This window comes from Aegilops tauschii, chromosome 7 (genome assembly GCF_002575655.3).
Source record: "Aegilops tauschii subsp. strangulata cultivar AL8/78 chromosome 7, Aet v6.0, whole genome shotgun sequence".
In the NCBI taxonomy this organism is placed as follows: Eukaryota; Viridiplantae; Streptophyta; class Magnoliopsida; order Poales; family Poaceae; genus Aegilops; species Aegilops tauschii.
The window spans coordinates 87,216,749-87,234,135 of record NC_053041.3 but is presented as its reverse complement, the minus strand read 5'-3'; positions in this window follow the sequence as shown (position 1 = coordinate 87,234,135).

The following is a 17,387-nucleotide window of genomic DNA, read 5'->3' as shown; positions in this document are numbered from 1 at the left end:
TTGTGGTGGAGCGCAAGGAGGTAGGAAAGGAATATCCGGTTCAGCGACCAGTTTACTATATCAGTGAGGTACTTATTGAGTCCAAGCAGAGGTACCCGCATTGGCAGAAATTGGTGTATGGAGTTTTCATGGCAAGCCGGAAGTTTAAGCAATATTTCCAAGGTCATCCCATCACGGTGGTCAGCTCTGCTCCTTTGGGGGATATAATCCAGAACAGGGAAGCAACTGGCCGGATTGCTAAGTGAGCTATCGAGCTCGGGCCTCACGGGTTGAAATATATACCCCGAACGGCGATCAATTCTCAGGCACTTGTGGATTTCATCAATGATTGGACAGAACTACAAGCGCCAGAAGAGAAGCCGGATCATACTTATTGGACTATTCATTTTGATGGGTCCAGGCAATTGGAGGGCTCGGGGGCTGGAGTCGTATTAACTTGCCCACAAGGTGATAAGTTTTGTTATGTTCTCCGTTTAATGTTCCCTTGCACTAACAATGCAGCTGAATATGAGGCTTTACTCCATGGTCTTCGGATGGCTAAGGAGATGAACCTAAGCCGAGTTAAGTGCTTCGGTGACTCGGATCTGGTGGCTCAACAAGTGTCCGACACTTGGGATTCCAAGGACCCACTCATGGCAGCATATCGTCATGAGGTGGATATTGTTGCAGGTCACTTTAAAGGTTATCAGGTGGATCATGTGGACCGGCGGAAGAATGAAGCGGCGGACGCTTTAAGCCGCCTGGGTTCCCAACGTAAACCGATTCCCCCTAATGTCTTCCTGAATGTTCTGCATAATCCGTCCGTCAAGCTCCCTGGTGAAGAGGATTTGGCTATTCCTGATCCGGAAGCTCAGTTGGTGGCGGCTCTTCATGTTATCCCGGATTGGACGGTTCCATATCTGGCGTATATGAACCAGGGCGAGTTACCAGAGGATGAAACTTTGGCCAGACAGATAATCCGGCGGTCCAAGTCCATGACTATTATCAATGGAGAGTTACATCATTGCAGTGTGACAGGGGCGTTTCAACGCTGTGTGTCTCCTGAAGAAGGCCGTGAAATTTTGTGTGGGATCCATGAAGGAGATTTTGGTCACCACGCCGGTTCAAAGTCTTTGGTGGCCAAGGCGTTTCGTCACGGTTTCTATTGGTTGACAGCTCATGCTGATGCCGAGGACTTGATCAAAAGATGTGACGGCTGTCAGAAATTCTCAAGGCGCGCTCATGTACCGACTCATGAATTGAGGATGATTCCAATCACCTGGCCGTTTGCAACTTGGGGGCTGGATATGGTTGGGCCTTTCAAGAGATCCAAGGACAAGAAGACCCACCTTTTGGTGGCGGTTGATAAGTTCACAAAGTGGATGGAGGCAGAGCCAGTTAGTAAGTGTGATGCAGCTACGGCGGTTCAATTAATCAAAAAGGTGATTTTCTGGTTTGGCTTTCCACACAGCATTATAACAGACAATGGTACCAATCTGTCAAAGGGTGCCATGAAGGAGTTCTGTCAACGTGAGCACATCCGGCTTGACGTGTCATCAGTGGCTCACCCCCAGTCCAATGGTCAAGTGGAGAGGGCCAATTAAGAGATCTTGAGAGGCATCAAATCCCGGCTTATGGTTCCTTTGCAACGGACGCCGGGTTGTTGGGTAGAGGAGTTACCTTCTGTGTTATGGAGCATCAATACCACACCCAACAGATCGACGGGATACACACCATTCTTCATGGTTTATGGAGCGGAAGCGGTTCTTCCTAGTGACATCCGTCATGACTCACATCGTGTAGCGGCATATGTTGAAGCTGACAACGAGAAGGCACGGCAGGAAGCTCTTGACTTGTTAGATGAGGAGCGTGACATGGCGGCAGCCCGTTCGGCGATTTATGAGCAAGATCTGCCTCGTTATCATAGCTGCCGGGTTAGAACCAGAACCTTTCAAGAAGGCGATTTGGTGCTTCGGCTCATCCAGGATCAGACGGATATGCACAAGTTATCCCCTCCTTGGGAAGGACCCTTTGTGGTCAGCAAGAATCTGCACAACGGGTCATACTACCTTATAGATGTTCGAGAACGCAAAGACTCACGTAAATCGGAGGAGGAGACCCACCGGCCGTGGAATATCGCTCATCTTCGGCCCTACTATACTTGAGCCATAGGTTCTGCTTATGTACATATTATGACAATGTATATATTATGATCAATATAATAAACCGGAACCTCAACTAAAGCGAGGTATCTATTGTTTTTCTTACATCATGTGTGGTTACATGGAGCTTCTGTTTACAAAGCGGCGTTCGGTTTACCCCTTGATTTAGCTTCTCAAAGCTTTATATTACATCACTTGGGGGCTTGGTCGTATCCGAACCATAGCTACACCTCTTGATCGGCGCAATGCCACAACATCACTTGGGCGCTTGGTTGTATCCGAACCATAGTCACACCTCTTGATCGGCTCAAAGCCAAATCAATCCGGGGCCAAAGAGAGTGTTGTTAAACAACAAACTCAAACATAGGCACCCACTGAGCACAGCTCAAAATGTTACTTGGGGATTCTTTGCTATCGAAATGAACTAAGATTCTACACTTGTAATAGGCTATCAAGCCATGGCTTGGGAGCCTGGTGTATACACCTAAAACCCCGTTAACCTGCCTAATTAAGTAAGTCACTCCACCCAGGTAAACCTGGTATGACCCTTCGAACTTTGACAAGTTACTCTAAAATAAAGACCCTGAACTTGTCAAGTTAAAACGATGATTGGTTAAGGATTGAGGACCATCTTAAAAAGGCTTTGCAAAAATGGTTTAATTCAGTGGCCTGGTAGCCCATGAAAAGCCTCGAATTTGGGGTCTGGCAGCCCGTGAAAAGCCTTGACTACAACGGTTTTTATTTGCCTTTTGCTAAGTTTTTCTTTCTTTTGATAAGATTTGTGATGTTTTCAAACCGGTGTTTATTAACCCGGTTAGGCTGTCAACTACAAGTTTTCAGTACACGATCAAGTTATAATCTGAAGACTATCAGCCCGGTCTGGTTTCGAATCAAAGTCACCAGTATAGAATAATCCGGTGTTTATCATAACCCGGAACGGTTTTATTGTCAACCAACATCATATAACAGGAGTTACTTCTACTCCGGATTGGGGTTATTACCCTCACTACAAATTTGGTCAGCCAACACTATGCCTAAAGGTCATAGGTATCATATATTTCCATATTTGGTTATCTTTTACAACCTTGGTTATAAACCTTGGTCATATATATATTTGGGTATCCTGACCCGCCCGGTGGTAAACCTCCAGGGCACTTTAAGCTTTTTATCTGCAGGAACAGCTTGAATAAATAGCTATGGATTATGTACATCATATATTAAGCATGGCGGTTTAGCAAGCATCAGTCGCAGATAAATATGCACGAAGGCATAACAGACCAAGTGTTTTAACTAGCCTATTACAAGGCATTTCAGTGCCCAAAAGGATAATTGTTTTCTCAAATGCATGTTGCAGCATGTAGAAGACTAAACCGGCCTCCGAATCATGATTCGTCACCAGCTTGGCCTGACGGCTGCGGGTCATCTCGCACCGGTTCAACTCCCTCCTCTCTACCCAGTGGCTGGAAGTCAACAGTTGCCCAGTCGATCCTAGTTAGGGCTTGGAATATAGCTTCATCGCTTATAAGCATGGACGGTTCAATGTCAGGGGCATAAGTGTGCTTACGGATTGGTGGGATAAGATTTTGCGCTTCCGGAATCGGTGCAGCAACCCATCTGTTCTTGTCATCATAACTCGCCTGATAATACGAGAGATCCGCCTCTTCAGCCAGTTGACAAGCCAATGGACGTACTTCCCGGTTTATGGTTCGGAGATCATCATTGCCAAATTTTGTTCCGTCTTCTTTCAAGCTAGGATAGCCTTGGGCCGCTTCCGCTAGATCAAAGTCAGGTACCCATGCTTTTGCCTGGATTAGAGCGGTCAGAGCGCCCGTTCTTGCGGCAGACTTTTTTAGCTCTTCTACTTGGGCAGGAAGCATAGTTAACCCTTTTAAGGTTTCCTTGATCAAGGTGGGAGGAGGATTATTGTGTGAAGCGGTATAGATGATCCGCTGCGCGCCGGTGTACAACTGCTCTATTAGAGTGTAGGCAGCCTTCAACTTCTTCTGTACATCAGAGCCCAGATGGCTAATGCGAGTTCCTGCACCATTGTACACATCAGTAAACTGAAAACACATGGGAAGACATGTTGAAAGTATAAGGAAAAGATGTTTACCGAACACAGCAGCAGTCATGGCATGAATCTGCCGCTTTACACCGGTCAGTTCATCAACCACCGGTTTAAGAGCTGCTTCTGTGTCTTCAGCCCTTTTTCGCAAAGCGGTTCTTTCTGTCTCCCAATCCGCCCGCTCCTTGTTGAAGCCCTCTTTCAGTTTCTCCATAGCGGCTAGAGCGTTGGTCAACTCTTCCTTGGCTTTGGAGGTTTCGGCTTGCTGGGATTTGAGGTTCTCTTGCAGATCAGCGGTTTGGCTTTCCTTCTTGCTCAGATCAGCCTATACAGAGACAGATATATAATGAGTTGACAGTACATATTTGAAGTACCAAGCACATAACAAGTTATGCCCTTGGTACGTGGGGGCTAATGCATATTTGCTCCTTATCAAAAATTTCTACAAGTCCCAAGCACAATACAAGTATTAATCTTGGCACTTGGGGGCTAATGTGTGTTTGCTCATAATTGCTGATATGGGAATTTTTCTACAGTCCCGGTTCATCTTTATAAAGTTAAACCGGCCCTTGGGGACTATACCAGTGAAAAAAGATGCAGTGTTGCAAATATAAAGATTGTTACTAAAAGTCCCGGTTTAGATTGAAATCATAAACCGTCACTTGGGGGCTACTGGAGTTGATATTTGGAATTCACAAGAGAGACAACTAAGCAGAGTTGAATATTAATTACCTCATATCGCTCTTTCATCAAATTTACCAAACCGGCTTCATAGTCACGGCTGGTGTACAGACGGTTGAAGAAACCGGAGTGAAGGTCTTGAGCACTGAGATGGGCATAATTTGACAAATCGGCGATCCATTTGCCTTTGCCGATAGCAGAGAGCTCGCCTTTGGCAGTATGCTTTGACAAAGCAACATGATTGCCAGCACTAGTAGAAAAATGGGCTTTGGTCACAGGGCAATATTCACATTAGTCCCGGTTCAGTCACGAACCGGGACTAATGTGAGCATTGGTCCCGGTTCGTGCGGCCAGGGGCCTGCCGGGCCTCGTGGGGGCATTGGTCCCGGTTCGTCCGGACCCTTTGGTCCCGGTTGGTGGGACAAACCGGGACCAATGGGCCACGCTCCTAACCCACAGCCCTTTAGTCCCGGTTCATACCACAAACCGGGACTAATAGGCTGGTCCTAGTTGCGGCCAGTGTTTAGTCCCACCTCGTCAACCGAAGGGCGCTCACACCAGTTTATAAGCCCGTCCCTCTCTGCCTTGTTGAGCTCCTCTCAAAGTGAAAATAGATGCCCTTATACAGGGAATTTGACCTAAATTCACAGTAAATTTCTTTGAATTTCATAGAAATTTATTATGAATTTAGGTTGAATTTTCTCTATAGGCGCATCTATGTTCATTTTTTTATAGTAAATAAATAAATAAACCTTAATAAAATAAATAAAAATAAATAAACCTTAATAAAATAAAATAAAATAAACTATAGTAACTAAAATAAATAAACCTTAATAAATTAAATAAAAATAGCAGCAGTAAAATAAATAAAAATAAAATAATTAAAGTAAAATACATAAGTAATTAGAAATAAAATAAATAAGTTTTTTGTTGTAAGTAGAAACAAAACAAAACAAATAAAGCAAAAGAGAAAACAAAAAACAGAGAAAAAAATTATGCCACCTACTGGGCCACCACGGCCTGAATACGACTTGAAACCCATCCATGGGCCAGGATTCAGGCCCGCAGAAGGCCCAGTAGGCCCCATAGGCAAAGAGAACGGTTAGGCCCGAAAGCCTGCAGTTGAGAGGAGCTCGAGAGGGTAGGCGCAGCAGCGCTTATAAACCACTCTCGAGCCCTCTCAACTAGCGAGGTGGGACTAAACTTTTGACGCGGGGCAGCACAAGGCCTTTGGTCCCGGTTGGTGCCACCAACCGGGACTAAAGGGGGTCATTGGTCCCGGTTCGTGGTACCAACCGGGACCAAAGGCCTTTAGTCCCGGTTGGTGCCACGAACCGGGACCAATGAGTTCCCTATATATACCCCATCGCCACAGCAGAGCACTCCACAGTGCTCTGTTTTTTCTGGCCGGCGAGGGGAGGGCATTTAGGTGCTCTAGCTCACCTCCTATGCACATGAGGTGTTCGATGAAATGTCTGAGCCACACTAGTTAATCTTTCTCCTCTCGAAACTCGACCTCCGAGCTCAATTTTCCCCAAATTTGTCTAGGTTTAGCGGTCCGTCACGTCCCGTCCCCGTCTTCACCGCCGTTGATCGCCCGCGCCGATCTCGTCACCAGCACCACCGTGGTGAGCCTCTTGTTCTTATCTTCTTTCTGAAAGGAAAAAATTCTTACTTTAGATAGATACTTCTCTAATTTTGTTACTTTATTATTCCTTCTTATTACATAGTGCGATGATTTTGGTATCCACCCCCGGCGGCCCTCGTTCTGTCTATGATTCGGATGTGGTATATATTATCTTTTTATAACTATTTGGTTCATTTATTGTTTATGACAAATATACCGACCAACGTGACATAGATTTTATTTATCTAGGAGGTGGTTGAACTGGAAATTCTAACCGACCCTATTGTCGAGAGGTTAAATTTAGTTAAAGAAGAAAACAATTACTTGAAGGAAAAAATAAAAAAAATTGAGGAGGAGAAGATGATATTGGAGTTGCATGTTGCAGATGTCGTCGATGATCACAAGATCAAGATGGATGCAATGCGCTTGAAGATTAGAAAGATTAGAAAATATGCCATTCATACCGAGGCTTGGTATCATTATGCCGTTGGATCAATTGTTACCTTGGTTGCGATTATGATCGCATTTGTTTTCGCATTGAAATGTTTTACATAGTTTCAATGTATGGTTTAATTAATTAGATGCTCTGGAGAGCTATATATATGTTGTTAGATGAGAACTATGTATGTACTTTGGTTTTAATGTGATGATGAACTTCTATTAATTTGGTCACTTAATTATCTATTCATGATGTTCTGTAATGGTTTTTGACACACTTAATTATATATAATGCACGCAGATGAATCGGCAATGGATGTACGGTGACAGACACACCTCCGAGTACATTAAGGGCGTGCATGATTTTCTCGAAGTGGCCGAGGCAAACAAGCAGAATGGTTTTATGTGTTGTCCATGCCCTATATGTGGGAATACGAAGTCTTACTCTGACCGGAAAATCCTTCACACCCACCTGCTTTACAAGGGTTTCATGCCACACTATAATGTTTGGACGAGGCACGGAGAAATAGGGGTTATGATGGAAGACGGCGAAGAAGAAGAGGACGATGACAACTATGTGCCCCCTGAATACGGTGATGCTGCAACGGGGGAAGCTGCTGAAGATCAAGAGGAACCAGACGATGTGCCCAATGATGCTGCAAGGGGGGAAGCTGCTGAAGATCAAGAGGAACCAGTGCCCAATGATGATGATCTCCGCCGGGTCATTGTCGATGCAAGGACGCAATGCGAAAGTCAAAAGGAGAAGCTGAAGTTCGATCGCATGTTAGAGGATCACAAAAAAGGGTTGTACCCCAATTGCGAAGATGGCAACACAAAGCTCGGTACCGTACTGGAATTGCTGCAGTGGAAGGCAGAGAATGCTGTGCCTGACAAAGGATTTGAGAAGCTATTGAAAATATTGAAGAAGAAGCTTCCAAAGGATAACGAATTACCCGTCAGTACATACGCAGCAAAGAAGGTCGTATGCCCTCTAGGATTGGAGGTGCAGAAGATACATGCATGCCCTAATGACTGCATCCTCTACCGCGGTGCGTACAAGGATCTGAACGCATGCCCGGTATGCGGTGCATTGCGGTATAAGATGAGACGAGATGACCCTGGTGATGTTGACGGCCAGCCCCCCCCCCCCCCCAGGAAGAGGGTTCCTGCGAAGGTGATGTGGTATGCTCCTATAATACCACGGTTGAAACGTATGTTCAGAAACGAAGAGCATGCCAAGTTGATGCGATGGCACAGTGAGGACCGTAAGAAAGACGGGAAGTTGAGAGCACCCGCTGACGGGTCGCAGTGGAGAAAAATCGAGAGAAAGTACCGGGCTGAGTTTGCAGCTGACCCAAGGAACATATGGTTTGGTTTAAGCGCGGATGGCATTAATCCTTTCGGGGAGCAGAGCAGCAATCACAGCACCTGGCCCGTGACTCTATGTATGTATAACCTTCCTCCTTGGATGTGCATGAAGCGGAAGTTCATTATGATGCCAGTTCTCATCCAAGGCCCTAAGCAACCCGGCAACGACATTGATGTGTACCTAAGGCCATTAGTTGAAGAACTTTTACAGCTGTGGAATGGAAACGGTGTACGTACGTGGGATGAGCACAAACAGGAGGAATTTAACCTGCACGCGTTGCTGTTTATAACCATCAACGATTGGCCCGCTCTCAGTAACCTTTCAGGACAGACAAACAAGGGATACCACGCATGCACGCATTGTTTAGATGACACTGAAAGTATATACCTGGACAAATGCAGGAAGAATGTGTACCTGGGCCATCGTCGATTTCTTCCGACCAACCATCAATGTCGAAAGAAAGGCAAGCATTTCAAAGGCGAGGCAGATCATCGGAAGAAGCCCGCCATGCGTACCGGTGATCACGTACTTGCTATGGTCAATGATTTACACGTAATCTTTGGAAAGGGTCCCGACGGACTAGCTGTTCCGAATGACGCTGAGGGACACACACCCATGTGGAAGAAGAAATCTATATTTCGGACCTACCCTACTGGAAAGAGCTAGAGGTCCGCTCTTCAATCGACGTGATGCACGTGACGAAGAACCTTTGCGTGAACCCGCTAGGCTTCTTGGGCGTGTATGGGAAGACAAAAGATACACCTGAGGCACGGGAGGACCTGCAACGTTTGCACGAAAAAGACGGCATGCCTCCGAAGCAGTATGAAGGTCTTGCCAGCTACGCTCTTACGAAAGAAGAGAAAGAAATCTTCTTTGAATGCCTGCTCAGTATGAAGGTCCCGACTGGCTCTCGTCGAATATAAAGGGAATAATAACTATGCCAGAGAAAAAGTTCCAGAACCTAAAGTCTCATGACTGCCACGTGATTATGACGCAACTGCTTCCGGTTGCATTGAGGGGGCTTCTACCGGAAAACGTCCGATTAGCCATTGTGAAGCTATGTGCATTCCTCAATGCAATCTCTCAGAAGGTGATCGATCCAGAAATCATACCAAGGCTAAGGAGTGATGTGGCGCAATGTCTTGTCAGTTTCGAGCTGGTGTTCCCACCATCCTTCTTCAATATCATGACGCACGTCCTAGTTCATCTAGTCGACGAGATTGTCATTCTGGGGCCCGTATTTCTACACAATATGTTCCCCTTTGAGAGGTTCATGGGAGTCCTAAAGAAATATGTCCGTAATTGCGCTAGGCCAGAAGGAAGCATCTCCATGGGCCATCAAACAGAGGATGTCATTGGGTTTTGTGTTGACTTCATTCCTGGCCTTAAGAAGATAGGTCTCCCTAAATCGCGGTATGAGGGGAGACTGACTGGAAAAGGCATGCTTGGAGGGGACTCAATAATATGCAGGGACGGATATTCTTGGTCTCAAGCACACTACACAGTTCTACAGAACTCTACCTTGGTGACCCCGTATGTCGATGAACACAAGAACAGTCTGCGCTCCAAACACCCGGAGCAGTGTGACGACTGGATTACATGTGAACACATCAGGACTTTCAGCAGTTGGTTGGAAACACGTCTCAGAGGTGACACCACTGTTTGTGATGAGTTGTACTCGTTGTCCAGGGGACCATCTTCGACTGTATTGATTTACAAAGGATACGAGATAAATGGGAATACATTTGACACGATCGCCCAAGATCAAAAGAGCACCAACCAAAACAGCGGTGTCCGCTTTGATGCAGCAACCGAGAGGGGAAATGACACATATTATGGTTACATAATGGACATATGGGAACTTGACTACGGACATGATTTTAAGGTCCCTTTGTTTAAGTGCAAATGGGTCAATCTGTCAGGAGGCGGGGTACAGGTAGACCCACAGTACGGAATGACAACAGTGGATCTGAACAATCTTGGGTACACTGACGAATCGTTCGTCCTAGCCAATGATGTGGCATAGGTTATCTATGTGAAGGACATGTCTACCAGACCGAGAAAAAGAAAAGATAAGGAAGCGAATACATCATACGATGAGCCAAAGCGCCACATAGTTCTTCCAGGAAAAAGGGACATTGTGGGAGTGGAGGGCAAGGCTGACATGTCTGAAGATTATGAAAAGTTTCATGAAATTCCTCCCTTCAAAGTCAAGGCTGACCCAAGCATCCTGATAAACGATGAAGATTATCCATTGTTACGGCGCAATAAGCAAATGACACAAGCGAAGAAAAAGTGAAGACTTTCTCCCGCAACTATTATGATGATACCATGCCAACTTTGTAACAGACGAGTATGATACCATTGTCCGTTTTGTACACGAAGTGCATCTAGTTTTTGCCGTAACCCTCTCAACTTTCTTGCACATGCTATGTGGATGAAATGATGATACCATGCCAACTTTCAACCTTTTCAGAGTTCATTTGAAATGCTTTTCAATTTTAGGGTCTTATAGCTCAAAATAATTAGTAAATGCATGAAAAATAACAGGCCAAAAATTAAAAATTATGCCACCTACTGGGCCACCACGGCCTGAGTACGATTAGAAACCCATCCATGGGCCAGGATTCAGGCCCGCAGAAGGCCCAGTAGGCCCACAGGCATGTACAGAGAGGTTAGGCCCGTAAGCCTGCTTTAGAGAGGAGCTCGACAGCTCAGGCGCACCGCACCTTATAAACAGGTGCGGCTCTCTCAGCTAGCAAGGTGGGACTAAACTCCCACCACCACGCCGCTGTGCAAGGCCATTGGTCCCGGTTGGTGGAACGAACCGGGACCAATTCCACCCTTTGGTCCCGGTTGGTGCCACGAACCGGTACTAATGAGGCTGTGGCCCCACGAGCACCTTTAGTACCGGTTCGTGGCACGAACCGGTACTAGAGTTTCTTACTAAGCAGTTTTTTAGTCCCACCTTGCTAGCTGAGAGGCACTAGGAGCGGTTTATAAGCCCTGAGTGCAGAGACGATGAAGAAGAGGCGCAATGCTCACCTTCACGTTGCTTAGCTTCAAGCCTTGAGGAATAAGGTAGACTGCATGGAGCTATGTGCAGTGCAGTCTACACTATTCCGAAAGGCTTGAAGCTAATCAACGAGCATTGCGCCTCTTTTTTATTTTTAATAACTTATTACAACTTTGGACTTCTTGTGTTACGACAAAATAAAATAAACTTTAATAAAATTGATGAAACTAAAATTAACAAAGTATTTTCTGTTCAAAACATTATAAGAATCCTCTAGTATTATTGAAACTAAAATCATATAAAATTGATGCAACTAAAATTATCGAAGTATTTTCTGTTCAAAATCATTAAAAGCAAAAAGAATTTTCATAAAGAACTTTTTTTGATAGAAACTTTAATAGCAAAAAGAATTATCATAAAGTAAAATAAATAAGTAATTAGAAACAAAATAAAATAAAATAAATAAGTTTTTTCTTGTAAGTAGAAACAAAACAAAATAAATAAAGCAAAAAAGAAAACAAAAAAACTAAATATAGCAAAAAGAATTTTCATAAAGAACTTTTTTTGATAGAAACTTTAATAGCAAAAAGAATTATCATAAAGTAAAATAAATAAGTAATTAGAAACAAAATAAAATAAAATAAATAAGTTTTTTGTTGTAAGTAGAAAGAAAAAAATAAATAAAGCAAAAAAGAAAACAAAAAAACTAAATACAGCAAAAACAATTGTTGGGGCGCTGCCCGCTGGGCCTTCCAACCCTCGGGTTTGCAAATACAGGCCCAGAAGGGCTAGAAGGCTCAACGGGCAGCGCGCAAAAGTTAGGCCCAGAAGCCTGCTATAGAGAGGAGTTCGAAACAGCAGCCGCGCCGGGGCTTTTAAACTGGTGCGGGCGCCCCTCGGCTAGCGAGGTGGGACTAAACTTCTGGCCGCGACGCGGGCAGCCAGAGGCCTTTGGTCCCAGTTGGTGGCACCAACCGGGACTAAAGTGGGGGCATTGGTCCCGGTTCGCCGCCGCCAGGCTGCCCGACCTTGCCCCGTCGACGCCGTCGTCGCCCTCTGCTGCCTCGTCGACGCGCAGCCGCCCCTTCCCCGAGCACGCCGCCGGCGGCCCGCCCCGACCACGCCGCGCGCCCTGCCCCGACCACGTCGTCGTCTCCCCAGCTGCCCCGACCACGCCGCAGTCGCCTCTGCCTCGCCCTGCCCTGACCACGCCGCCGACGCCTCTGCCTCGCCCTGCCCCGACCACGCCGCCGTCGCCTCTGCCCCTGCCCCGATGTGCCGTCGTCGCCTTGGTCAGGGCCGGCACTGCCCCCTTCCTCCCTGTCTTTTTTTTGCATTTTTATAAAAATGTATATATGTATGTATATATGTTCTCTGTGTATATATATGTTCTTTGTGTATATATATGTTCATGTATATATGCAAAAGATAGATTTTTAGAAAAGTTAGGATTTTTTTCTGTTCATAGATTTTTTTGGTGATATTAATTATTGTAGAATATGCAAATGTTTGTATATTCATATGAACAATGCATTAGGCAAAACCTTTACTTTTTTTCTCGAAATTTTGTATTTGAACATTTTTTTATGAATGAGAGGAAAAAGGAAAATAAGAAGAGGAAGAAAGGAGAAGAAGAGGAGAGGAAGAAGAGGAGAAATAAATAAGAAGAGGAAAAAAGAAGAAAAAGAAGAGGAGAAGAAGAAAGGAATAGAAGAGAAGAAGAAAAAATAGAAATTCTTCTTCTCTCCTCTATTCCTTTCTTCTTCTCCTCTTTTTTTTTCTTCGATCTTCTCTATTCCTTTCTTCTTCTCCTTTTTTTGTTTCTTCTTCGTTTTCTTATGTTTTATCGGGTCTGTCGTCGTCGATATACCCCTCTCCCGATAACTTCAACACGAGGGGGGGGGGTCGATATACCCCCTCCCCGATAATATTATTTTCCCATGTACGTTCATTGTCGTTGTCGATATAACCCCCTCCCGATAACTTCAACACGTGGGGGGGGGTCGATATACCCCCTCCCCGATAACTTATTTTTCCATGTATGTATGTCGTCGTTGCCGATATATATAACTCCCTCCCAGATAACTTATACCCCCTCTCGACCGTGATAACTTATACCACGGGAGCACCCCCGGCCCTCTCGCTCGACCAAAACTCTCGAGGACACCCAAACCCTAGAAAAAAACGATGTAGGTCTCCTACCCCCTCCCGCCGCGCCCCTACCCTTGAAGCGTTGCCGAGGCCACCCCAAACCCGGAATAAGCTAGGTCTACGTTTGCACTAATATATCCACCTGCTGTCATATTTGTGTAATAATTGCCATGTTGTAATATTTGCAGAAACAATGGAGCACGGACAAGACGAGCAAGCGGAAGAGGTGTTGGGGGACATAATCTTAGCCGGAGGTGATATCTTGTCGTATCTTAACGACAATGATGGTCTGGAAGAACAGGGTGAAGAAGTAGGCTACGGTGATCGAAGAGTGGAGGAGGAAAGACATGATTATGATGGCTCCGGTGACCCAATGCTGGTGCAAGAAGGAGCCCGTGGTGACGGTTCCGGTGACCGAACAGAGTCCGCAGGTAAATATATTAGTTAAGCCTGTGCTGACTAGCTAATTGATGCATTCATTGTTTTGGTATGTACACATATTAATTAACACTCGTCTTTCTTCTTTTTTCTAGCCCTCCGGATCGAGCACAACTTCGGTAAAGAGACGAGGCCCGAAGAGAAAGTTGCGCTCGGATGAAAGGTTTGAGATCACATCAATCGCGCGCGACGGCCAACCGATTGAACCCATCCGGACAAAGGATGCATTTGATTCTCAGTGCGGGGTTCTAGTTAGGGACAAGATCCCGATCAGCATCCAGCAATGGTATAAGCCTAAGAAGGAAGACCCTGAGGTGTCTTATGTCAATGATATGCAGAAATATGATCTTTGGACTGAGCTAAAGGCAAATTTCACCCTACCGCCAGAGGAGGATCCGGAGAAGCCAGTTAAAGAGCAATTAATCAAGTCTCATGCTCTTAAGAAGATGGCAGACCTATTCAGGAGGTGGAAGAATGAGCTGAAAACGTTTGTCGACAAAGAAGAGACACCAGAATTCATCGGCTGGTATGAGAAGATCAGAGATCACTGGCCTGCATTTGTGGCCCACAAGACATCAAAAAAGAGTAAGAAGATGTCAGCGACAAACAAGAAGAATGCTGCGAAGAAGAAGCTTCACCATCGCACGGGGTCAGGTGGCTACCTCAAAGCCCGGCCTAAGTGGGCCAAGGCTGAGAATGATCTGCTTGAAAAAGGGATCGATCCACAGACAATGAACTGGACAGACCGTTGCCGGACTTGGTTCTTCGGGGCTGGCGGAACCTTGGACCCTGTATCAGGGAGGTGCGTTTGGACGAACGAGCTTTTGAGAATACCAGTCAAGAAGATTCAGCAATATATCGATGCAGCGCAGGAAGGGACGTTCGTTCCAGACAGAGAGAAAGACGAGCTCACAATGGCCCTCGGGAATCCTGAGCACCCTGGACGGACACGAGGCACGCCAGGCTCCGTTCCGTGGAAGGCTGGTTTTCTGTACGCGGGCGGTTACAAAAGCCAGGAGAGAAGGAAAAAAGTGGAGCAGATCCAAATTCAGAAGCTGCACGAAAGGGTTCAAGCGCTAGAGGAACGAGACGGCAATCGACATGCCGAAACTACCCCCAAAGCTACACCGCCATCTCAGCGGAGAAGCAGCGTGGCTTCCACCGAGCTGCTTCAGCCGGAGCATGTCTTGACGGCTCCTGCTAGCTACCCCGTGGATGCTATCACGGAGTCTCAACATTGCCACCTTATGGCGCAATGGCAGAACTTCAAAGTCAAGGCGGCTGTTGGCTCTATTTTACCTCCTGAACCCAGCGCAACCTACCACTGCCGGCCGATTCCAGAAGGATATGCTAGGGTGATGGTGGATGAAATAACGGAGGGATTTGAGGACCTCCAGCTTGACCACCCTACCGGTGAAGGGGAGACTCGGCTGGGTTCTGCTCTGAAGACTCCATGCCTATGGCGGAAGGAGCTCATCAACCTTCCGAACTGGACGGCTCCCGCGAGTAAGGGCACTCCACCTCCTCCTCCGCCTCCTCCTCCGGCGAGTGATCAGGGCACTCAACCTCCTTCTCCGGCGCATGGAGACACTCCGCCTCCTCCTCCGGCGAGTGATCAGGGCACTCAGCCTCATTCTCCGGCGCATGGCGGCACTCCGCCTCCTTCTCCGCCTGCGCCGGTGCGCCAGAGCAGCCAGCCTCCTCCTTCTCCGCCTTGTCAGCAAGGGCGGAAGAGACCCGCCGCCGCTCCGGCTGCTCCGGCGCGTCGTAGTCCTTCTCCTCTGCCTCGTAAGCAAGGAAAAAAGACAGCCGCAGCCGCTCCGTCTGCTCTGCCGGCGTCTAGCAGTACAGCTACCAGAGGCGGGAGGCAATACAGATTCGGTCCTTCTCTGAAGACTCCAGAGAAGTTACCATACGAGAGGACCGAGGAGGAAACCAGGAAGATCGTGCGAGCCGAAGTGACAAACTTCTTTGAAGGGGTGAAAGCAAAGAAACATCCACCTCCGGAGGAGAAGGTAGATCCGGTGAAAGCAAAGCGCACTCTGGCCGCCCTGACAAAACCACCAAAGTCTCCGCCGAGAGGCAACTATGAGCGCATTCTTGCAAAGACATATGCCGAAGCGGAGCGGTCGGGAAGTACTGTCAGTGATCAAAGGTTAAAAGAACGACGAGCTGGGGAAAAAATTTCCCAGCTCGGCGAACAAGCGAACCAATCGTGCCCCCTGCTCAAGGTGTCAAAAGACATCGTCGCTAATGATCCGAGGATGGTGGCCGGTTATAGCAATCTTGGGGATTACCTGCCCGATGATGTACATTATGAAATCATGGAGGTGGACGAACACAAATACCATTACGGGAAGCCTCTCGTCAAAGATGAAAGATCTCTAACAACGATGATGCGAAGATTACATGATTGGTACATGAAAACCTGCAGAGAGTCTGATGGGATGAATACTTTGACGCTGAGAGTTAAACCGGAGCATGACCTCGTTGGAATTGAACTGCTAAATGTTCCATTTGAGGATTTCTTCTAGTTTTTCAATCAAAAGGCCCTCGATAAAACAACAATCACTTGCTACTGTCTGTAAGTAGTACTACTTCTGTCATTAAGTCTCTCTATATAGGTCAGCTCTTTCAATGCATGTATTTATAATTATCCTCACTATATTATGCAGATTGAAGATCGCCGAATTGAAGAAAAGACAAATCGGTGATATTGGGTTCATTAACACAAATCTCATAGATGCATATACGGTTGAAAAACATGCCAAAGAAGCCGAGGCCAACTTGCTACGATCGTTGGTATTAAATCAAAACAAAGATATAATACTCTTTCCTTACAACTTCAAGTGAGTGTTACTGTCTTGTGCATATTCGGTTTCCCTTATAGGTCCAGGTTATGGTAATGTAATTGATGACTTATGCATGCATGCGCAGCTTCCACTATATTCTCCTAGAGATTAAGCTTGAGTAGGGAGTAGTAACCGTCTTAGACTCGAGACGAAAAGATCCCCAGGACTATGCGAACATGACTCAAATGCTCGAGAAGTAAGTTAAATCGATAATTATCCACCATATCAGCAACTTTGTTCATTTCCTGATATCAAGTAATTGTTTTCTTTGTCTGGCAGGGTTTGGAGAAAATTCACCACAAAAGCTCCGGGACTGCCGAAGAAGCTGCAATTTAGACACCGAAAGTAAGTACTACAGTAGCTTGTTCCGCACATCTTCTAGTGATTCAAGCGCTAGTTTCATCAATACCATTTAGCATGCTTGCTTATCAGTTAGATTGACCTATATTTCTTGTAAAGTGGTTATGGTAGGAACAAGGGAATGATTTCTGTGGATACTATGTTTGCGAGTCTATCCGCCACACGACCTGTGAGCGGGGCTACTCTGACGAACAATATGAAGTGCGTAAGCAATAATATTCACAATTTTATTTTATTACCATCATTTGT